At 43.2% G+C, this 25,101-nt stretch overlaps 1 protein-coding gene and 1 non-coding gene across 4 annotated transcripts in view; both read left to right on the forward strand.

The window, feature by feature from the left end:
* Positions 1 to 4,496: 4,496 nt before the first annotated feature.
* The window catches only part of lpp (LIM domain containing preferred translocation partner in lipoma), a 537,563-nt gene continuing 516,958 nt past the window's right edge, over positions 4,497 to 25,101 (forward strand). The window contains exons 1-2 of one of the 3 annotated variants that reach the window (XM_045697472.2): positions 4,511 to 4,625; positions 16,082 to 16,178. The gene's annotated coding sequence lies outside the window, so the exon portion shown is untranslated. Of the gene's footprint in view, positions 4,626 to 16,081; positions 16,179 to 19,057; positions 19,385 to 25,101 lie in introns of those variants that run through there. The other 2 variants (XM_045697474.2, XM_045697473.2) reach the window with 2 other exon arrangements.
* trnaa-ugc (transfer RNA alanine (anticodon UGC)) lies at positions 17,418 to 17,493 on the forward strand. The gene has a single exon. It is a non-coding gene; the product is annotated as a tRNA-Ala (tRNA).

Genomic DNA, 25,101 nt, shown 5'->3' on the forward strand with positions numbered 1-25,101 from the left:
CAATCTCTCTGTGATGATTCAATAATAGAAAGACATAATGAACTCAAGCAGTAACCCAGTGTTTTCCTGGAGTCATCAGGCGGACAAGTGTCAGCCAGGGAAGAATACAGCACTCTATCCAACAACTACAACATAATATTCGTTTGTCCAAATGTAGACCAATGTAAGGTGTCAGGGGTTTAATACAGCTCCTGACATTAAGACAGAGTGGTCCCGTGTGGCTCAGTTGGTAGAGCATGGTGTTTGCAACGACAGGGTTGTGGGTTCGATTCCCACGGGGGACCAGTACAGAGAAAAAAATGTATAAAATGTATGCATTCACTACTGTAAGTCACTCCTGACATTAAGACAGAGTGGGTCAACAAGCTCAAGGAATCACAATGGTGAAAACAGTCATGATTTAAGTGGTAACTCTATTTATCTTGATAATAATCATCAGTCTATTGTACCAACAAGTGTAAGTTTTCTTCTTGTCACGGTGGCAGCTTGCCCTGATACATGGCTGTTGACTCCTAGATACCCTTATTGGAACAGAGGTTAGTAGGTCTTCCTACAGGCTGGGAGACGCCGGGGGTTTTGAAACCGCCAAGCCGTTATATAGTAGTTAACAGCCATGTTTCAGGGCAAGGTGACAACCGGTCTTTTTCATCCTTAAAATTACAATCCACCACACCCAGCAGTGTTGAGACACTATGTTCTAGATTACCGTCTGGAATGTAGAGGATCCCTTGATTATCTCTGCGGGCCATACCATTATAATTCAGAGGGAGTCTATGTATAGCCATCCAAACAGACAAGAGGAAGACCCTCGATGAAGACATTTTTACGACCCTGTCGCAACCACAAACCAAATCAAAATCGAAAATTACACCCAACTGACATTCATCTGGGGAAAAAAGGATAACCCACAATTTTTTTTTTTTTTTTTTTGGGGGGGGGGGGGGGGCGAATCTACGAGAGACAATCTTTCTCCCCCCCCCCCTGTAAACCCTAGCTGTGGAATCAGAGTAGTCAGACTGTGTCCTACAGGACTCTGTTTAAAAGTAGTGTACTATGTAGGGAATAGGGCACCCATCTAGGATTCAACCTAAGTGCATTATAACACCACTATCGTACTGCTACTTAGAATGCATGCACAAATCAAAGGTTTTAGTGCAGTTATCAGGGATTTGCATTAAATCCAGGACATGCAAACAAACTGCTTTGCATGGCAAACATACTTGCTGAAGCAGAAACCAGCCCGTGTCTGATATGATTTACTGTGTAGGTTACACTCACAAAAGGTCAGCAGTGAGAAAAAAAAAGAGTACAAAAAAAAAAAAAATAATAAATGTAATGAATGAAAAAGCACCTCAGGTGGCATCTGAAGTGTTTAAAGTCTGTTTTGATCTATTCATTGCAACAACAAAAGAATGAAACAAGATATTCGTTCTTTGTTTAAGTCTATCGTCTCCTGTCACCGTTCTATGTTGTTCGTAGAGCTATATTACCCTGACCTTATATTACCAAGATAATGTTGTTCATAGAGCTATATTACCCTGACCCTATATTACCAAGATAATGTTGTTCGTAGAGCTATATTACCCTGACCCTATATTACCAAGATAATGTTGTTCGTAGAGCTATATTACCCTGACCCTATATTACCAAGATAATGTTGTTCGTAGAGCTATATTACCCTGACCCTATATTACCAAGATAATGTTGTTCGTAGAGCTATATTACCCTGACCCTATATTACCAAGATAATGTTGTTCGTAGAGCTATATTACCCTGACCCTATATTACCAAGATAATGTTGTTCGTAGAGCTATATTACCCTGACCCTATATTACCAAGATAATGTTGTTCGTAGAGCTATATTACCCTGACCCTATATTACCAAGATAATGTTGTTCGTAGAGCTATATTACCCTGACCCTATATTACCAAGATAATGTTGTTCGTAGAGCTATATTACCCTGACCCTATATTACCAAGATAATGTTGTTCGTAGAGCTATATTACCCTGACCCTATATTACCAAGATAATGTTGTTCGTAGAGCTATATTACCCTGACCCTATATTACCAAGATAATGTTGTTCGTAGAGCTATATTACCCTAACCCTATATTACCAAGATAATGTTGTTCGTAGAGCTATATTACCCTGACCCTATATTACCAAGATAATGTTGTTCGTAGAGCTATATTACCCTGACCCTATATTACCAAGATAATGTTGTTCGTAGAGCTATATTACCCTGACCCTATATTACCAAGATAATGTTGTTCGTAGAGCTATATTACCCTGACCCTATATTACCAAGATAATGTTGTTCGTAGAGCTATATTACCCTGACCCTATATTACCAAGATAATGTTGTTCGTAGAGCTATATTACCCTGACCCTATATTACCAATATAATGTTGTTCGTAGAGCTATATTACCCTGACCCTATATTACCAAGATAATGTTGTTCGTAGAGCTATATTACCCTGACCCTATATTACCAAGATAATGTTGTTCGTAGAGCTATATTACCCTGACCCTATATTACCAAGATAATGTTGTTTGTAGAGCTATATTACCCTAACCCTATATTACCAAGATAATGTTGTTCGTAGAGCTATATTACCCTAACCCTATATTACCAAGATAATGTTGTTCGTAGAGCTATATTACCCTGACCCTATATTACCAAGATAATGTTGTTCGTAGAGCTATATTACCCTGACCCTATATTACCAAGATAATGTTGTTCGTAGAGCTATATTACCCTGACCCTATATTACCAAGATAATGTTGTTCGTAGAGCTATATTACCCTGACCCTATATTACCAAGATAATGTTGTTCGTAGAGCTATATTACCCTGACCTTATATTACTAAGATAATGTTGTTCGTAGAGCTATATTACCCTGACCCTATATTACCAAGATAATGTTGTTCGTAGAGCTATATTACCCTGACCTTATATTACCAAGATAATGTTGTTCGTAGAGCTATATTACCCTAACCCTATATTACCAAGATAATGTTGTTTGTAGAGCTATATTCCCCTGACCCTATATTACCAAGATAATGTTGTTTGTAGAGCTATATTACCCTAACCCTATATTACCAAGATAATGTTGTTCGTAGAGCTATATTACCCTGACCTTATATTACCAAGATAATGTTGTTTGTAGAGCTATATTACCCTAACCCTATATTACCAAGATAATGTTGTTTGTAGAGCTATATTACCCTGACCCTATATTACCAAGATAATTTTGTTTGTAGAGCTATATTACCCTGACCCTATATTACCAAGATAATGTTGTTTGTAGAGCTATATTACCCTGACCCTATATTACCAAGATAATGTTGTTTGTAGAGCTATATTACCCTGACCCTATATTACCAAGATAATGTTGTTCGTAGAGCTATATTACCCTGACCCTATATTACCAAGATAATGTTGTTCGTAGAGCTATATTACCCTGACCCTATATTACCAAGATAATGTTGTTCGTAGAGCTATATTACCCTGACCCTATATTACCAAGATAATGTTGTTCGTAGAGCTATATTACCCTGACCCTATATTACCAAGATAATGTTGTTCGTAGAGCTATATTACCCTGACCCTATATTACCAAGATAATGTTGTTTGTAGAGCTATATTACCCTGACCCTATATTACCAAGATAATGTTGTTTGTAGAGCTATATTACCCTAACCCTATATTACCAAGATAATGTTGTTCGTAGAGCTATATTACCCTAACCCTATATTACCAAGATAATGTTGTTCGTAGAGCTATATTACCCTAACCCTATATTACCAAGATAATGTTGTTCGTAGAGCTATATTACCCTAACCCTATATTACCAAGATAATGTTGTTTGTAGAGCTATATTACCCTAACCCTATATTACCAAGATAATGTTGTTTGTAGAGCTATATTACCCTAACCCTATATTACCAAGATAATGTTGTTTGTAGAGCTATATTACCCTAACCCTATATTACCAAGATAATGTTGTTCATAGAGCTATATTACCCTGACCCTATATTACCAAGATAATGTTGTTCGTAGAGCTATATTACCCTAACCCTATATTACCAAGATAATGTTGTTCGTAGAGCTATATTACCCTGACCCTATATTACCAAGATAATGTTGTTCGTAGAGCTATATTACCCTGACCTTATATTACCAAGATAATGTTGTTTGTAGAGCTATATTACCCTAACCCTATATTACCAAGATAATGTTGTTTGTAGAGCTATATTATCAAGAAAATGTTGAGAAAATTGTCAAAATCTCCTTTTCATATAAGTAATGATTTAGTTTACAATTCCAATAATGTATGGAGGGTATAGCTGTGTAATTGATGCTCATGGTGATGAATTAGTGTGTTTTATAATGTTTGCACAACTGAAGCAAACAGACCCGATAAGAGAGAGGAGGGTTTTGTGAACACAACATACTGCCTTACATGGGCACACTTCTCCGAGGACTCTCCTGCGCTCGGAATGTACCCCTCTGACGTCACTGCCTGCCACTTCCAGATTTTGGGAAGAAAAAAAAAAAAAGTTAAAATTCACTTTTTGGTGGGATTTGAAAACATCTCTTGATTCCCTAGAAAGCCCCGAGGTAAGAAACACATGGAAAGTATTTGCTGTATATTTTTTAGTTGTAGTTGAAGATGGGTTATTGTAGAAGTGTAGTTTGTAATGGAAGTGTTTATTAATCGCCAGAAGAAGTAGCAGAAAGCTTGAGACTAACTCGGTGCTCGGTGATGAAGTCTTTACTGTAACTCCGAGTTGAGGGCGTGGGCTCACCACTCACAAACAGGGGGGTCGACTCTTCTCTCACCACACACACACACACACACACACACTTACTAAGTACATTGTGTCATTTCACGCTCGATATGTGCATCATTGTGTCTGTTTGCGTATCTATACGTTTTATTTTTGACATGATTTATGTTCCAAGTCCATTCTGCTCGAGGTGGACTGTATGATCGATAAAACCAATGCGGAAGATAATGTTTTTACCGCCGGAACGACGTCTTTTTCCATAAGACTTTCACTATGAATCATTTAAAACACGCACAACGTTTTAATAAACCAGGTTTGTTAGGATTGCCACAGTCTAGAATGGTAACACATGTAACATGTCACTCCTGAAGTGTAAATCTCGTTGTTGATTGTCTGGCGCTGTGCAGACGGGATTCCACATATACATATACATATAAATATATACATGACACTTCCTTCCTTACGTAGCCTAGTTGTTTCAATCAATACTAGGCTTCACAAACCAAAAAGCTACTTGACCCTAGTTCTTACCATAATTCTCAGTCATTGCATAAGAGTAATATAATGTGTAAATCTTTTCTTTTCCCCCCTCCACCACAGTGACACAGTTTACAAAGTCTATTAGTCCTTGAATGCATTATTTGACTGAATTGGCTTCCAAATGCATTTCAAGAATGGAAATATGTTAGTCTTGGGACGACAACTAACAATCATGTCTACACACCGAAAGAGTTTGTTCTTCTCATCTGAATAGTAGCTAACACGGTGAAATATTAATCCATCCCACTTGAGCTCTCGCTGAAGAGATTCAAAATCAAACTCTCACTTTGATATGAATTTCAAATCAATGCTCCGCTCATCAAACTGAATATATCAGTGTTCTCCTTCATTCCCCACACATTTGGACTCCGGCAACATTAAACCCAACTGTCTTTTAAACATCTCTGCTTTTAAAAAAGACACGTTTTGACAGTCTGTGTTGATGCGACGCTCAAGTTAAAAGTGTCGTCCCTCAGCTAGCCTAAGTAGCTTTGAACCCAGGCAGCCCTGTGAGGCTGAGACTAGTGCCACTAGCTTCACTACCAGGCCTGCGTGGTATTATAATATACGGTTTTAATCAGGATACAACTGGAACAACATGTAAACCTTTCAGGTGAGATCAGGACACTGTAGGTTTGTAGGACTGCAGAACAGGAGCTATGCATCTACTGCTGATATGCATGAGGATTCAATTCCAGCTCTATGTGTTCTTTTGACTCATGTCTAGAGGACACAATGCATGAATTTTATGATGCAAGATCAGAAAGAAAGAAAGATACCGTCTTAGACTTTGAAGATCCAATCTGATAAGCTTGAGTAGCCTACATATTGGAGGATATAGACAATAGAAAAGAGCCTCGGCCTAGTGGACGTACTAGCCAAGCTCATTCCTCTGTTTCAGAACTGTCACAGTAGGTGGAAAGGTTGTGGGGCTGTCACGTTAGCGGGCTAATGCAGGAAGAGACAGCGAAGTGAGGCAGGACTATGGGGTGTAACGGTTCAGTACCTATTGTGGTTTTTTTTGGGGTCACGGTTCGATTTCAGGGTACAGCAGGGAATTAAAAAAAAAATGGCAACAGTTACTGTCGTAATTTTAGTTTATTTAATTTAAATATGTAGTGTTGGTATTCCTGATATCATATGATCAGGAGACATATAATTCCTGGTGAGAGCATCATCAGGAATAACAACGCTTTGGATTTTGTTAAAATTAAAACACATTTACTCATCAACAACAACAATAGAATAAAGAGCAATGTGTAGTCAATATGTAAACATGGCTCAGACATTGTATAGGCCTATGCTGTAATGTTTTCTTACAAAGAGAAAAATATGCCTTCTTGTGTGACTCTCATAAAGGTGGTGTATTTGTAGAACAGTACTTCCCATTTCCCACTCTGGGGTCATGTGATGTGTTGTCACTGTGAAGTAACTCTGTAGCCCTGGAGGTCCATCCATCTGTAGTAAGCCCAACACAGGGTGCATTGGCAAATTCATTGACAACTTTTGGCTTTATGACGCCAGAGGAGATGGCTGTCGTTTTTATGGGCTCCTAACCAATTGTGCCATTGTGTGTTTTACATTTTTTTTTTTTTTGTAACTTATTTTGTACATAATGTTTCTGCCACCGTCTCTTATGACTGAAAATAGATTCTGGATATCAGAACAGCGATTACTGACCTCGTACTGGACAAAGATTTTTTTCTTTAACAAGTCGGACTCAAAGGATTTACTCCAGATACCCGACAAGGCCCAAATCACTGTGATTCACATGAAGAAGAGACGGAGATATAGGGGTCATAGGTCGGGGTGTCTTGTAAGAATCTGTACGCCGAGTGGGTAACCCGCCTCTACCATCAGTCCTATTAGCCAACGTGCTCCTTGTGGCCGGTGATTTTAATGCAGGGAAACTTAAATCCGTTTTACCTAATTTCTACCAGCATGTTACATGTGCAACCAAAGGAAAATAAAACTTTATTCCACACACAGAGACGCGTACAAAGCTCTCCCTCGCCCTCCATTTGTCAAATCTGACCATAACTCTATCCTCCTGATTTCTGCGTACAAGCAAAAACTAAAGCAGGAAGTACCAGTGACTCGCTCAATACGGAAGTGGTCAGATGACGCAGATGCTAAGCTACAGGACTGTTTTGCTGCACAGACTGGAATATGTTCCGGGATTCTTCTGATGGCATTGAGGAGTACACCACATCACTGGCTACATCAATGAGTGCATCGACGACGTCGTCCCCACAGTGACCGTACGTACATACCCCAATCAGAAGCCATGGATTACAGGCAACATCTGCACTGAGCTAAAGGGTAGAGGAGCAGGACTCTAACCTGGACGTTTATAAGAAATCCCGCTATGCTCTCTGACAAACCATCAAACAGACAAAGCGTTAATACAGAATTGAATCCTACTGCTCTGATGCTCGTCGGAAGTGGCAGGGTTTGCAAACTATTGCGCACTACAAAGGGAAGCACAGCCGCAAGCTGCCCAGTGACAAAAGCCTACCAGACAAGCTACATTACTTCTATGTGCGCTTTGAGGCAAGCAACACTGAAGCTTGCATGAGAGCACCAGCTGTTCCGGACGACTGTGGGATCATGCTCTCCATAGCCGATGTGAGTAAGACCGGGCACTATCTGATGTGTGGAGACATTTCACTGCAGCTAATGTAGAAGGGAAAGCTGTGTACATGTGCAAATACTGTGCCAAATCATATGTGAAGAATGCAACAAAGATGCAGAATCATCTGGCCAAGTGCATAAAGTTCCCTCAGCGCTCACAACAAGCAACCTCTGACAAAAGTCCCTCTACTTCTATTGGAGGTGAAAATGATGAATCAGACACCTTATCGATAGCAACAGCTCATGGTCCCTCCTGGAATCAGAAGTTTTTGTGACTCAATGGAGGAACGTAGTCAGAGAAATGCTGATGAATGTCTTGCTCGAGCTGTGTATGCAACTGGTTCACCTCTGATACTCATAGGCAATGTGTAAAGATATTTCTGAATGTTCTTCGCCCAGCAGACACCCCTCCAACCAGACATGCTTTATCTACTCATTTACTGGATGCAGAGTTCAACAGAGTAACAAGCGAAGGTCAAGCAAATCATAGAGAAAGCAGACTGTATTGCAATCATCTCTGATGGGTGGTTGAATGTTCCTGGGCAAGGAATAATTAACTACATCATGTCCACCCCTCAACCAGTATTCTACAAGAGCACAAACACAAGGGACAACAGACACACCGGTCTCTACACTGCAGATGAGCTGAAGGCAGTCATCAATGACCTTGGACCACAGAAGGTATTTGCACTGGTGACAGACAACGCTGTGAACATGAAGGCTGCTTGGTCTAAAGTGGAGGAGTCCAACCCTCACATCACACACATTGGCTGTGCTGCTCATGCATTGAATCTGCTCCTCAAGGACATCATGGCACTGAAAACAATGGATACACTAGAAGAGAGCCAAGGAAATGGTTAGGTATGTGAAGGGTCATCAAGTTATAGCAGCAACCTACCTCACCAAGCAAAGTGAGAAGAATAAGAGCACCACATTGAAGCTGCCCAGCAACACCCGTTGGGGTGGTGTTGTCATCATGGTTGACAGCCTCCTGGAGGGGAAGGAGTCTCTCCAAGAAATGGCCGTATCACAGCCTGCCGATATGGACAGCCCCATCAAGAGGATCCTCCTGGATGATGTAGTTTGGGAGAGAGTGGTAAGCAGCCTGAAACTCCTGTAACCTATAGCAGTAGCCATTGCACAGATTGAGGGAGACAATGCCGTCCTGTCTGATGTTCAGACTCTGCTTGCAGATGTAAGAGAAGAAATCCGTACTGCCCTGTCCACGCCACTGTTGCTCCAAGCAGAGGAAACTGCAGTTCTGAAATACATCAAAATACGTGAAGACTTCTGCCTGAAGCCCAAACACGCCGCAGCGTACATGTTGGACCCCAAGTATGAGAGAGAGCATCCTGTCAAATCAAATCAGAGTTTATTTGTCACGTGCGGCGAATACAACAGGTGTAGACCTTACAGTGAAATTCTGAATACAACAGGTGTAGTAGACCTTACAGTGAAATGCTGAATACAACAGGTGTAGTAGACCTTACAGTGAAATGCTGAATACAACAGGTGTAGTAGACCTCACAGTGAAATGCTGAATACAACAGGTGTAGTAGACCTCACAGTGAAATGCTGAATACAACAGGTGTAGTAGACCTTACAGTGAAATGCTGAATACAACAGGTGTAGTAGACCTTACAGTGAAATGCTGAATACAACAGGTGTAGTAGACCTCACAGTGAAATGCTGAATACAACAGGTGTAGTAGACCTCACAGTGAAATGCTGAATACAACAGGTGTAGTAGACCTTACAGTGAAATGCTGAATACAACAGGTGTAGTAGACCTTACAGTGAAATGCTGAATACAACAGGTGTAGTAGACCTCACAGTGAAATGCTGAATACAACAGGTGTAGTAGACCTTACAGTCAAATGCTGAATACAACAGGTGTAGTAGACCTCACAGTGAAATGCTGAATACAACAGGTGTAGGTAGACCTTACAGTGAAATGCTGAATACAACAGGTGTAGTAGACCTCACAGTGAAATGCTGAATACAACAGGTGTAGTAGACCTCACAGTGAAATGCTGAATACAACGGGTGTAGTAGACCTCACAGTGAAATGCTGAATACAACAGGTGTAGTAGACCTCACAGTGAAATGCTGAATACAACAGGTGTAGGTAGACCTTACAGTGAAATGCTGAATACAACAGGTGTAGTAGACCTCACAGTGAAATGCTGAATACAACAGGTGTAGTAGACCTCACAGTGAAATGCTGAATACAACGGGTGTAGTAGACCTCACAGTGAAATGCTGAATACAACGGGTGTAGTAGACCTCACAGTGAAATGCTGAATACAACGGGTGTAGTAGACCTTACAGTGAAATGCTGAATACAACAGGTGTAGTAGACCTCACAGTGAAATGCTGAATACAACAGGTGTAGTAGACCTCACAGTGAAATGCTGAATACAACAGGTGTAGTAGACCTTACAGTCAAATGTTGAATACAACAGGTGTAGTAGACCTTACAGTGAAATGCTGAATACAACAGGTGTAGTAGACCTCACAGTGAAATGCTGAATACCACAGGTGTAGTAGACCTCACAGTGAAATGCTGAATACAACAGGTGTAGTAGACCTCACAGTGAAATGCTGAATACAACAGGTGTAGTAGACCTCACAGTGAAATGCTGAATACAACAGGTGTAGTAGACCTCACAGTGAAATGCTGAATACAACAGGTGTAGTAGACCTAACAGTGAAATGCTGAATACAACAGGTGTAGTAGACCTCACAGTGAAATGCTGAATACAACAGGTGTAGTAGACCTCACAGTGAAATGCTGAATACAACAGGTGTAGTAGACCTCACAGTGAAATGCTGAATACAACAGGTGTAGTAGACCTCACAGTGAAATGCTGAATACAACAGGTGTAGTAGACCTTACAGTGTAATGCTGAATACAACAGGTGTAGTAGACCTTACAGTGAAATGCTGAATACAACAGGTGTAGTAGACCTTACAGTGTAATGCTGAATACAACAGGTGTAGTAGACCTCACAGTGAAATGCTGAATACAACAGGTGTAGGTAGACCTTACAGTGAAATGCTGAATACAACAGGTGTAGTAGACCTCACAGTGAAATGCTGAATACAACAGGTGTAGGTAGACCTTACAGTGAAATGCTGAATACAACAGGTGTAGTAGACCTTACAGTGAAATGCTGAATACAACAGGTGTAGTAGACCTTACAGTGAAATGCTGAATACAACGGGTGTAGTAGACCTTACAGTGAAATGCTGAATACAACGGGTGTAGTAGACCTTACAGTGAAATGCTGAATACAACGGGTGTAGTAGACCTCACAGTGAAATGCTGAATACAACAGGTGTAGTAGACCTTACAGTGAAATGCTGAATACAACAGGTGTAGTAGACCTTACAGTGAAATGCTGAATACAACAGATATTGACCTCACAGTGAAATGCTTACTTACAGGCTCTAACCAATAGTGCAAAAAAGATATTAGGTGAACAATAGGTTGGTAAAGAAATAAAACAGCAGTAAAAAGACAGGATATACACAGTAGAGAGGCTATATACAGTAGAGAGGCTATATACAGTAGAGAGGCTATATACAGTAGAGAGGCTACATACAGACACCGGTTAGTCAGGCTGATTGAGGTAGTATGTACATGTAGATGTGGTTAAAGTGACTATATGATGAACAGAGAGTAGCAGTAGCGTAAAAGAGGGGTTGGTGGGTGGTGGGACACAATGCAGACAGCCCGGTTAGCCAATGTGCGGGAGCACTGGTTGGTCGGCCCAATTGAGGTAGTACGGACATGAATGTATAGTTACAGTGACTATTTTAATAAATACAAAAATATTTAACCTTTATTTAACCAGGTATTTATATATTATATACATAACCCTGACCCTTTATTTAAGCAGGTAGGCAAGCTGAGAACAAGTCCTTTATTTAACCAGGTAGGCAAGTTGAGAACAAGTCCTTTATTTAACCAGGTAGGCAAGTTGAGAACAAGTCCTTTATTTAACCAGGTAGGCTAGTTGAGAACAAGTCCTTTATTTAACCAGGTAGGCTAGTTGAGAACAAGTTCTTTATTTAACCAGGTAGGCAAGTTGAGAACAAGTCCTTTATTTAACCAGGTAGGCTAGTTGAGAACAAGTTCTCATTTACAATTGCAACCTGGTCAAGATAATGCAAAGCAGTTCGACAACATACAACAACACAGAGTTACACATGGAGTAAAACAAACATACAGTCATATAATACAGTAGAAAAATAAGTCTATATACAATGTGAGCAAATGATGTGAGATAAGGGAGGTAAAGGCATAAAAAGTCCATGGTGGCAAAGTAAATACAATATAGCAAGTAAAACACTGGAATGGTAGATTTGTAGTGGAAGAAAGTGCAAAGTAGAAATAGAAATAATGGGGTGCAAAGGAGCTAAATAAATAAATAAATACAGTAGGGGAAGTGGTAGTTGTTTGGGCTAAATTATAGATGGGCTATGTACAGGTGCAGTGATCTGTGAGCTGCTCTGACAGCTGGTGCTTAAAGTTAGTGAGGGAGATAAGTGTTTCCAGTTTCAGAGATTTTTGCAGTTCGTTCCAGTCATTGGCAGCAGAGAACTGGAAGGAAAGGCGGCCAAAGGAGGAATTGGCTTTAGGGGTGACCAGAGAGATATGCCTGCTGGAGCGCGTGCTACAGGTGGGTGCTGCTATGGTGACCAGTGAGCTGAGATAAGGCGGGGCTTTACCTAGCAGGGTCTTGTAGATGACCTGGAGCCAGTGGCTTTGGCGACGAGTATGAAGCGAGGGCCAGCCAACGAGAGCGTACAGGTCGCAGTGGTGGGTAGTATATGGGGCTTTGGTGACAAAACGGATGGCACTGTGATAGACTGCATCCAGTTTGCTGAGTAGGGTGATGGAGGCTATTTTATAGATGACATCACCGAAGTCGAGGATTGGTAGGATGGTCAGTTTTATGAGGGTATGTTTGGCAGCATGAGTGAAGGATGCTTTGTTGTGAAATAGGAAGCCAATTCTAGATTTAATTTTGGATTGGAGATGTTTAATGTGAGTCTGGAAGGAGAGTTTACAGTCTAACCAGACACCCAGGTATTTGTAGTTGTCCACATATTCTAAGTCAGAACCGTCCAGAGTAGTGATGCTGGACGGGCGGACAGGTGCAGGCAGCGCTCGGTTGAAGAGCATGCACTTAGTTTTACTTGTATTTAAGAGCAGTTGGAGGCCACGGAAGGAGAGTTGTATGGCATTGAAGCTCGTCTGGAGGGTTGTTAACATAGTGTCCAAAGAAGGGCCAGAAGTATACAGAATGGTGTCGTCTGCGTAGAGGTGGATCAGAGAATCACCAGCAGCAAGAGCAACATCATTGATGTATACAGAGAAAAGAGTTGGCCCAAGAATTGAACCCTGTGGCACTCCCATAGAGACTACCAGAGGTCCGGACAACAGGCCCTCCGATTTGACACACTGAACTCTATCTCAGAAGTAGAGTAGTATACACATATATATATACACACACAATTATATTATATATTACTATAGACAGAATGTGGATAGAATATCTGAAGGATATTTAAGATATACAGTATATCTATTCTGTGTAACCGATGTGAAATGGCTAGCTAGTTAGCGGTGGTGCGCGCTAATTGCGTTTCAATCGGGTGATGTCACTCGCTCTGAGACCTTGAAGTAGTTGTTCCCCGCGGCCTTTTATGGCGCGATGGGTAACGATGCTTCGTGGGGTGTCAGTTGTTGATGTGTGCAGAGGGTTCCTGGTTCAAGCCCGGGTTGGGGCGAGGAAGAGGGACGGAAGCTAGACTGTTACATATGTATAGCATTAATTCAATCAGATAGGCCTTGACTAGAACACAGTATAGACATATGAAATGGGTAAAACACATTATTAAGGTGACCAGTGATCCATGTTTATGTACATAGGGCAGCAGTCTCTAAGGGTCAGGGTTGAGTAACTGGGTGGTAGCCAGCTAGTAACAGTGACTAAGGTTCAGGGTACTGCGTGGAGGCTGGCTAGTGATGACTGTTTAACAGTCTGATGGCCTTGAGATAGAAGCTGTTTTTCAGTCTCTCAGTCCCAGCTTTGATCCACCTGTACTGACCTCGCCTTCTGGATGATAGCGGGGTGAACAGGCTGTGGCTCGGGTGGTTGATGTCCTTGATGATTCTTTCACCCTTCCTGTGACATCGGGTGGTGTAGGTGTCCTGGAGGGCAGGTAGTTTGCCCCCGGTGATGCGTTGTGCAGACCTCACTACCCTCTGGAGATCCCTGCGGAATGACTTAGAATGTTGTAGTCCTAAGTATCCCTGACTCACCCAGGCCCAGCTCACACAGTGATAGATGGTCTCTCTGCCTGTCCAGGCCCAGCTCACACAGTGATACACAGTGATAGATGGTCTCTCTGCCTGTCCAGGCTCAGCTCACACAGTGATACATGGTCTCTCTGCCTGTCCAGGCCCAGCTCACACAGTGATAGATGGTCTCTCTGCCTGTCCAGGCCCAGCTCACACAGTGATACACAGTGATAGATGGTCTCTCTGCCTGTCCAGGCTCAGCTCACACAGTGATACATGGTCTCTCTGCCTGTCCAGGCCCAGCTCACACAGTGATAGATGGTCTCTCTGCCTGTCCAGGCCCAGCTCACACAGTGATACACAGTGATAGATGGTCTCTCTGCCTGTCCAGGCTCAGCTCACACAGTGATACATGGTCTCTCTGCCTGTCCAGGCCCAGCTCACACAGTGATAGATGGTCTCTCTGCCTGTCCAGGCCCAGCTCACACAGTGATACACAGTGATAGATGGTCTCTCTGCCTGTCCAGGCTCAGCTCACACAGTGATACATGGTCTCTCTGCCTGTCCAGGCCCAGCTCACACAGTGATAGATGGTCTCTCTGCCTGTCCAGGCTCAGCTCACACAGTGATAGATGGTCTCTCTGCCTGTCCAGGCTCAGCTCACACAGTGATAGATGGTCTCTCTGCCTGTCCAGGCCCAGCTCACACAGTGATACATGGTCTCTCTGCCTGTCCAGGCTCAGCTCACACAGTGATAGATGGTCTCTCTGCCTGTCCAGGCCTGGCTCACACAGTGATAGATGGTCTCTCTGCCTGTCCAGGCTCAGCTCACACAGTGATAGATGGTCTCTCTGCCTGTCCAGGCCCAGCTCACACAGTGATAGATGGTCTCTCTGCCTGTCCAGGCCCAGCTCACACAGTGATACATGGTCTCTCTGCCTGTCCAGGCCCAGCTCACACAGTGATACATGGTCTCTCTGCCTGTCCAGGCCCAGCTCACACAGTGATACATGGTCTCTCTGCCTGTCCAGGCCCAGCTCACACAGTGATACATGGTCTCTCTGCCTGTCCAGGCCCAGCTCACACAGTGATACATGGTCTCTCTGCCTGTCCAGGCTCAGCTCACACAGTGATAGATGGTCTCTCTGCCTGTCCAGGCCCAGCTCACACAGTGATACATGGTCTCTCTGCCTGTCCAGGCCCAGCTCACACAGTGATACATGGTCTCTCTGCCTGTCCAGGCTCAGCTCACACAGTGATAGATGGTCTCTCTGCCTGTCCAGGCCCAGCTCACACAGTGATAGATGGTCTCTCTGCCTGTCCAGGCCCAGCTCACACAGTGATAGATGGTCTCTCTGCCTGTCCAGGCCCAGCTCACACAGTGATACATGGTCTCTCTGCCTGTCCAGGCCCAGCTCACACAGTGATAGATGGTCTCTCTGCCTGTCCAGGCTCAGCTCACACAGTGATAGATGGTCTCTCTGCCTGTCCAGGCCCAGCTCACACAGTGATACATGGTCTCTCTGCCTGTCCAGGCTCAGCTCACACAGTGATAGATGGTCTCTCTGCCTGTCCAGGCTCAGCTCACACAGTGATAGATGGTCTCTCTGCCTGTCCAGGCCCAGCTCACACAGTGATAGATGGTCTCTCTGCCTGTCCAGGCCCAGCTCACACAGTGATACATGGTCTCTCTGCCTGTCCAGGCCCAGCTCACACAGTGATAGATGGTCTCTCTGCCTGTCCAGGCTCAGCTCACACAGTGATAGATGATCTCTCTGCCTGCTCTTTATTTTCCAGACGTGAAGGAAGGTGTCATTCAGGAGAACGAGGCAGCGACAAGGAAAAGACCGAAGAACTGTCAGCTGTGAGGCCCTTTATGTCAAGAGAAGAAGAGGTAGGCCTGGTCACATCGCTAACTCGCTAATTAATGGCTGTTCCATCCATGTTGACGTTGCTCACAATTGTCATGTACAGTAAGTAGCTGGTTACTGTGGGACTATTGTGTTTGGGTCAGTACATGTGGCTGTGCAGGTCATACTACAGTATACAGCTGTGGGTCAGGTTCACGAGGAGAAGTTTCTATTGTCTCAGCTGCCTGTAATCGCTCCACATCCTCCTGAGGAGTCGTACCGTGGTTCGGCTGTAGTTGCCCTTTCTGATGAATCTGTATGACGGGCTGATACCTTACTGTTAAATGGGTTATTAGTACCTAGCTGTTAGGTTCTCCTCAGGTGGTTTGGGAAAGGACCAGGGTTCATTTTTTATTTAGCTTAAACCTTTTATTTAAACATTGAGTCCCATAACGCATCAATCTATATATGATTCAGATGGTGATTCCTTGGTGATTCCTTGGTCTATTGTAATATATGATTCAGATGGTGATTCCTTGGTGATTCCTTGGTCTATCGTAATATATGATTCAGATGGTGATTCCTTGGTCTATTATAATACATGATTCAGATGGTGATTCCTTGGTCTATTGTAATATATGATTCAGATGGTGATTCCTTGGTCTATTATAATACATGATTCAGATGGTGATTCCTTGGTCTATTGTAATATATGATTCAGATGGTGATTCCTTGGTCTATTGTAATACATGATTCAGATGGTGATTCCTTGGTGATTCCTTGGTCTATTGTAATACATGATTCAGATGGTGATTCCTTGGTCTATTGTAATATATGATTCAGATGGTGATTCCTTGGTCTATTGTAATATATGATTCAGATGGTGATTCCTTGGTCTATTATAATACATGATTCAGATGGTGATTCCTTGGTGATTCCTTGGTCTATTGTAATATATGATTCAGATGGTGATTCCTTGGTGATTCCTTGGTCTATTGTAATATATGATTGAGATGGTGATTCCTTGGTCTATTGTAATATATGATTCAGATGGTGATTCCTTGGTCTATTGTAATATATGATTCAGATGGTGATTCCTTTGTAGTAATCTCATAAGTAATCTCATCGCATGGTGTTTGCAATGCCAGGGTTGTGGGTTCGATTCCCATGGGGGGCCAGCACAAAAAAAAATAAAAAAACCAATGCATTAAATGAAATGTATGCATTCACTACTGTAAGTCACTCTGGATAAGAATGTCTGCTAAAATGTAAATGTCTATTTTGGTCCCGTGTGGCTCAGTTGGTAGAGCATGGTGTTTGCAACGCCAGGGTTGTGGGTTCGATTCCCACGGGGGACCAGTACGGAAAAAATGTATGAAATGTATGCATTCACTACTGTAAATCGCTCTGGATAAGAGCGTCTGCTAAATGACAAAAAAAAAAATCACCATCTGAATCATGTATTATAATAGACCAAGGAATCACCAAGGAATCACCATCTGAATCATGTATTATAATAGACCAAGGAATCACCAAGGAATCACCATCTGAATCATCTATTATAATAGACCAAGGAATCACCATCTGAATCATATATTACAATAGACCAAGGAATCACCATCTGAATCATGTATTATTATAGACCAAGGAATCACCAAGGAATCACCATCTGAATCATGTATTATAATAGACCAAGGAATCACCAAGGAATCACCATCTGAATCATGTATTATAATAGACCAAGGAATCACCATCTGAATCATGTATTATAATAGACCAAGGAATCACCATCTGAATCATGTATTATAATAGACCAAGGAATCACCAAGGAATCACCATCTGAATCATGTATTATAATAGACCAAGGAATCACCATCTGAATCATGTATTATAATAGACCAAGGAATCACAAAGGAATCACCATCTGAATCATGTATTATAATAGACCAAGGAATCACCATCTGAATCATATATTATAATAGACCAAGGAATCACCATCTGAATCATGTATTATAATAGACCAAGGAATCACCATCTGAATCATGTATTATAATAGACCAAGGAATCACCAAGGAATCACCATCTGAATCATGTATTATAATAGACCAAGGAATCACCATCTGAATCATGTATTATAATAGACCAAGGAATCACCAAGGAATCACCATCTGAATCATGTATTATAATAGACCAAGGAATCACCATCTGAATCATGTATTATAATAGACCAAGGAATCACCAAGGAATCACCATCTGAATCATGTATTATAATAGACCAAGGAATCACCATCTGAATCATGTATTATAATAGACCAAGGAATCACCAAGGAATCACCATCTGAATCATCTATTACAATAGACCAAGGAATTACCATGTCCCTGCTGTCTAGGCTGCCGGCCTTGTCCCTGCTGTCTAGGCTGCCGGCCTTGTCCCTGCTGTCTAGGCTGCCGGCCCTGCTGTCTAGGCTGCCGGCCTTGGCCCTGCTGTCTAGGCTGCCGGCCTTGGCCCTGCTGTCTAGGCTGCCGGCCCTGCTGTCTAGGCTGCTGACTGGATACACAGAGATGTAGTGAAGTTGCTGTCCTGTCTATTCTGCTGGAACTAGACTTCATGTTTCTAGGTGAGGACATGATCAGTTCTGCATTGAACATGAATTTGTATGCAGTAGTGTGTGTGTGTGTGTGTGTGTGTGTGTGTGTGTGTGTGTGTGTGTGTGTGTGTGTGTGTGTGTGTGTGTGTGTGTGTGTGTGTGTGTGTGTGTGTGTGTGTGTGTGTACAGTATATATGAGTTAATTGACTGGAGCACATGGCAGACTGAGTCCTCACTATTACCCTTCTTAGGTCAGGACAAACCAACTCCTTCATAAAGTCTTGTGGAAACGTCATCGCTATTCCTGGTGAACGGGTTGAACCACATATTTGGCCCCTCCGTGACTTTGGCCTGAAATATGTGGCATTCTGGACTAAAAGCGGAATTGTGGAATTGATTTTTGCACTCAAATCTTTCTATCATTTTTTGTTCTCTCCATATTTGGAAATGTTTAGCTACTCCGCCTGAGAAGTAAGGGGAGAGGAGAGGAGAGGGGATGTTTGGCTACTGGTGGATGATGTCTGTAGGGGAGAGGAGAGGGGATATGAGTCATTTGAGCAGCATAAACTGAGAGAGAGAGATTCTTCGCCAAGTTAACTGCCATTGACTGAATGAACTGAGGCTTGCTGGCTATATTCTAAAGAGAATAAAATCAGGATTCTGTAAGTATCATGCTTTGCTTTTCTCAGCTGTGTTACAGTACATTATAGCAGGGCTGGTAGTTTACTGTGTTACAGTACATTATAGCAGGGCTGGTAGTTTACTGTGTTACAGTACATTATAGCAGGGCTGGCTGGTAGTTTACTGTGTTACAGTACATTATAGCAGGGCTGGTAGTTTACTGTGTTACAGTACATTATAGCAGGGCTGGCTGGTAGTTTACTGTGTTACAGTACATTATAGCAGGGCTGGTAGTTTACTGTGTTACAGTACATTATAGCAGGGCTGGTAGTTTACTGTGTTACAGTACATTATAGCAGGGCTGGCTGGTAGTTTACTGTGTTACAGTACATTATAGCAGGGCTGGCTGGTAGTTTACTGTGTTACAGTACATTATAGCAGGGCTGGCTGGTAGTTTACTGTGTTACAGTACATTCTAGCAGGGCTGGCTGGTAGTTTACTGTGTTACAGTACATTATAGCAGGGCTGGCTGGTAGTTTACTGTGTTACAGTACATTATTGCAGGGCTGGCTGGTAGTTTACTGTGTTACAGTACATTATTGCAGGGCTGGCTGGTAGTTTACTGTGTTACAGTACATTATTGCAGGGCTGGCTGGTAGTTTACTGTGTTACAGTACATTATAGCAGGGCTGGTAGTTTACTGTGTTACAGTACATTATAGCAGGGCTGGCTGGTAGTTTACTGTGTTACAGTACATTATAGCAGGGCTGGCTGGTAGTTTACTGTGTTACAGTACATTCTAGCAGGGCTGGCTGGTAGTTTACTGTGTTACAGTACATTATAGCAGGGCTGGCTGGTAGTTTACTGTGTTACAGTACATTATTGCAGGGCTGGCTGGTAGTTTACTGTGTTACAGTACATTATTGCAGGGCTGGCTGGTAGTTTACTGTGTTACAGTACATTATTGCAGGGCTGGCTGGTAGTTTACTGTGTTACAGTACATTATTGCAGGGCTGGCTGGTAGTTTACTGTGTTACAGTACATTATTGCAGGGCTGGCTGGTAGTTTACTGTGTTACAGTACATTATAGCAGGGCTGGCTGGTAGTTTACTGTGTTACAGTACATTATAGCAGGGCTGGCTGGTAGTTTACTGTGTTACAGTACATTATAGCAGGGCTGGCTGGTAGTTTACTGTGTTACAGTACAATATAGAACTGCAGAACTAGACGTGTTCTATTCATTTTATGTCTATGGAGTGGAACCGCCGAACTAGAAGCGTTCTATTCATTCTATTTCTATGGAGTGGAACCGCCGAACTAGAAGCGTTCTATTCATTCTATTTCTATGGAGTGGAACCGCCGAACTAGAAGCGTTCTATTCATTCTATTTCTATGGAATGGACCCGCGGAGCTAGAAGCCTTCTATTCATTCTATTTCTATGGAATGGAACCGCGGAGCTAGAAGCCTTCTATTCATTCTATTTCTATGGAATGGAACCTAAGTGGAGGACATGTTTACATGTTTTAGCCTCACAGGACATGATGGACCTGACGATAGAAAGGTTTGGAATTCATAAGCATTTAAAGGATATTTATGTTCTCAGAAGATAATCCCATCAATTCCAGTTAGCTTTCCACTTGTAAACCGTAGAATGAGCGGCCGTCACGTCGTTGTGGTGGTGACTTGTAGTTACGCCGAATCTGTTACTTTGACAATGGCAGCCCACCTACACAACCTATTCACTGTGGATGAACACTGATGTCTTTTGGATGTGATTCATTTGGTGGCTTCACACTAGAGGTCTGATTCAGACAGGAGATAGGAGAAGCATACCAATCTCTGACTTCCTCATTCATTCATTGATTGATGTCAGCGGTAGACCTGTTGAAAAGTGATATACCAAGTACAAATACAGTAATGTATACAGCACTAAAGGCTACAAAATATGTAGCGCAAAATTAGTTTTTTAGCAAAACATTTTTTTAGACAGAACTGCAAGCGTTCATGGAGTTGATCTGATGGGAAACCTGAACCTGTGATGTCATCGCCCCCCCCCCCCCCCCCCCTTTGCTTGAGGAACAACAGAGAGCAACAGAGGAAAGGCCCACTGGTGATGTCATGACATACATGGACCACCTATTGAGATGTACCTTTTTGTTAACCCTTTACACTTGTACCTGTATACAGGTTGAAAATGGCGGATTTGGGCGCTGATAAACACCCTAACTGGAACACAGCGGCTGTAGAGTAGCATACTATACATGACATCAGAGCTGGCCCTCTGTGCTTCACATCGCTGTAGAGTAGCATACTATACATGACATCAGAGCTCGCCCTCTGTGCTTCACATCGCTGTACGGTAACATGATATACATGACATCAGAGCTCGCCCTCTGTGCTTCACATCGCTGTACGGTAACATGATATACATGACATCAGAGCTCGCCCTCTGTGCTTCACATCGCTGTACGGTAACATGATATACATGACATCAGAGCTCGCCCTCTGTGCTTCACATCGCTGTACGGTAACATGATATACATGACATCAGAGCTCGCCCTCTGTGCTTCACATCGCTGTACGGTAACATGATATACATGACATCAGAGCTCGCCCTCTGTGCTTCACATCGCTGTACGGTAACATGATATACATGACATCAGAGCTGGCCCTCTGTGCTTCACATCGCTGTAGAGTAGCATACTATACATGACATCAGAGCTGGCCCTCTGTGCTTCACATCGCTGTAGAGTAACATGATATACATGACATCAGAGCTGGCCCTCTGTGCTTCACATCGCTGTAGAGTAGCATACTATACATGACATCAGAGCTGGCCCTCTGTGCTTCACATCGCTGTAGAGTAGCATGACTATACATGACATCAGAGCTGGCCCTCTGTGCTTCACATCGCTGTAGAGTAGCATACTATACATGACATCAGAGCTCGCCCTCTGTGCTTCACATCGCTGTAGAGTAACATACTATACATGACATCAGAGCTCGCCCTCTGTGCTTCACATCGCTGTAGAGTAGCATACTATACATGACATCAGAGCTCGCCCTCTGTGCTTCACATCGCTGTAGAGTAGCATGACTATACATGACATCAGAGCTCGCCCTCTGTGCTTCACATCGCTGTAGAGTAGCATGACTATACATGACATCAGAGCTCGCCCTCTGTGCTTCACATCGCTGTACAGTAACATGACTATACATGACATCAGAGCTCGCCCTCTGTGCTTCACATCGCTGTAGAGTAGCATGACTATACATGACATCAGAGCTCGCCCTCTGTGCTTCACATCGCTGTAGAGTAACATGATATACATGACATCAGAGCTCGCCCTCTGTGCTTCACATCGCTGTAGAGTAACATGATATACATGACATCAGAGCTCGCCCTCTGTGCTTCACATCGCTGTAGAGTAACATGATATACATGACATCAGAGCTGGCCCTCTGTGCTTCACATCGCTGTAGAGTAACATGATATACATGACATCAGAGCTGGCCCTCTGTGCTTCACATCGCTGTAGAGTAACATGATATACATGACATCAGAGCTGGCCCTCTGTGCTTCACATCGCTGTAGAGTAACATGATATACATGACATCAGAGCTGGCCCTCTGTGCTTCACATCGCTGTAGAGTAGCATACTATACATGACATCAGAGCTGGCCCTCTGTGCTACACATCGCTGTAGAGTAACATGATATACATGACATCAGAGCTGGCCCTCTGTGCTTCACATCGCTGTACAGTAACATGATATACATGACATCAGAGCTGGCCCTCTGTGCTTCACATCGCTGTACGGTAACATGATATACATGACATCAGAGCTCGCCCTCTGTGCTTCACATCGCTGTAGAGTAACATGATATACATGACATCAGAGCTGGCCCTCTGTGCTTCACATCGCTGTAGAGTAACATGATATACATGACATCAGAGCTCGCCCTCTGTGCTTCACATCGCTGTACGGTAACATGATATACATGACATCAGAGCTCGCCCTCTGTGCTTCACATCGCTGTACGGTAACATGATATACATGACATCAGAGCTCGCCCTCTGTGCTTCACATCGCTGTACGGTAACATGATATACATGACATCAGAGCTCGCCCTCTGTGCTTCACATCGCTGTACGGTAACATGATATACATGACATCAGAGCTCGCCCTCTGTGCTTCACATCGCTGTACAGTAACATGATATACATGACATCAGAGCTCGCCCTCTGTGCTTCACATCGCTGTACGGTAACATGATATACATGACATCAGAGCTCGCCCTCTGTGCTTCACATCGCTGTACGGTAACATGATATACATGACATCAGAGCTCGCCCTCTGTGCTTCACATTGCTGTACGGTAACATGATATACATGACATCAGAGCTCGCCCTCTGTGCTTCACATCGCTGTACGGTAACATGATATACATGACATCAGAGCTCGCCCTCTGTCCTTCACATCGCTGTACGGTAACATGATATACATGACATCAGAGCTCGCCCTCTGTGCTTCACATCGCTGTACAGTAACATGATATATTTGTTGTTGTCTGAGTGACGGGGAATTGCTGTAAACTAAGAGGACACAAGCCAAACACCTGTGAGTCCAAATGGGCACTTTACATTTCCATATCATAAAACTCATGTCATTTACACTGTCAACGTTTATGATCATTATGTTTGATGTACAGTTACAAGATGACATGACGTTATACTCTGGGTTGATCTGAACAGAAGGAGTCTACGTTTCCCCAGGCCCAAAACCTTCAGGTTATCTCTAGAAAAACAGGACTTTCTTGAAAAAGGTGCCTATTGTTACAATTTATTTATATTTTTTACATTTTAGTCATTTAGCAGACGCTCTTATCCAGAGCGACTTACAGTAGTGAATGCATACATTTCATACATTTCATGCATTTTACTGGCCCCCCAATGGGAATCGAACCCACAACCCTGGCGTTGCAAACACCATGCTCTACCAACTGAGCCACAGAGAACTGAGCCACAGAGAACTGAGCCACAGAGAACTGAGCCACAGAGAACTGAGCCACAGAGAACTGAGCCACAGAGAACTGAGCCACAGAGAACTGAGCCACAGAGAACTGAGCCACAGGGAACTGAGCCACAGAGAACTGAGCCACAGAGAACTGAGCCACAGGAGAACTGAGCCACAGAGAACTGAGCCACAGAGAACTGAGCCACAGGAGAACTGAGCCACAGGGGAACTGAGCCACAGGGGAACTGAGCCACAGGGGAACTGAGCCACAGGGGAACTGAGCCACAGGGGAACTGAGCCACAGGGGAACTGAGCCACAGGGGAACTGAGCCACAGGGGAACTGAGCCACAGGGGAACTGAGCCACAGGGGAACTGAGCCACAGGGGAACTGAGCCACAGGGGAACTGAGCCACAGGGGAACTGAGCCACAGGGGAACTGAGCCACAGGGGAACTGAGCCACAGGGGAACTGAGCCACAGGGGAACTGAGCCACAGGGGAACTGAGCCACAGGGGAACTGAGCCACAGGGGAACTGAGCATACTCTCAAATGTAGCTTAGTGGTTTACCTGATGTTTGATCACTTTGCTGTTGTTTTAACAATGTTTTTTTCCACAAGCGTTCTAAATGTGTTATCCACGTACATTTGGCATCCTTATATTGTTGACCTACGTCTGTCCAAGCAGCACACCCTGCTCTGACTGCTGCCTCTCTGTCCATTACTACAGCCCTGCTCTGAC

This window comes from Salmo salar, chromosome 16 (genome assembly GCF_965601325.2).
Source record: "Salmo salar chromosome 16, fSalSal1, whole genome shotgun sequence".
NCBI classification, from domain to species: Eukaryota; Metazoa; Chordata; class Actinopteri; order Salmoniformes; family Salmonidae; genus Salmo; species Salmo salar.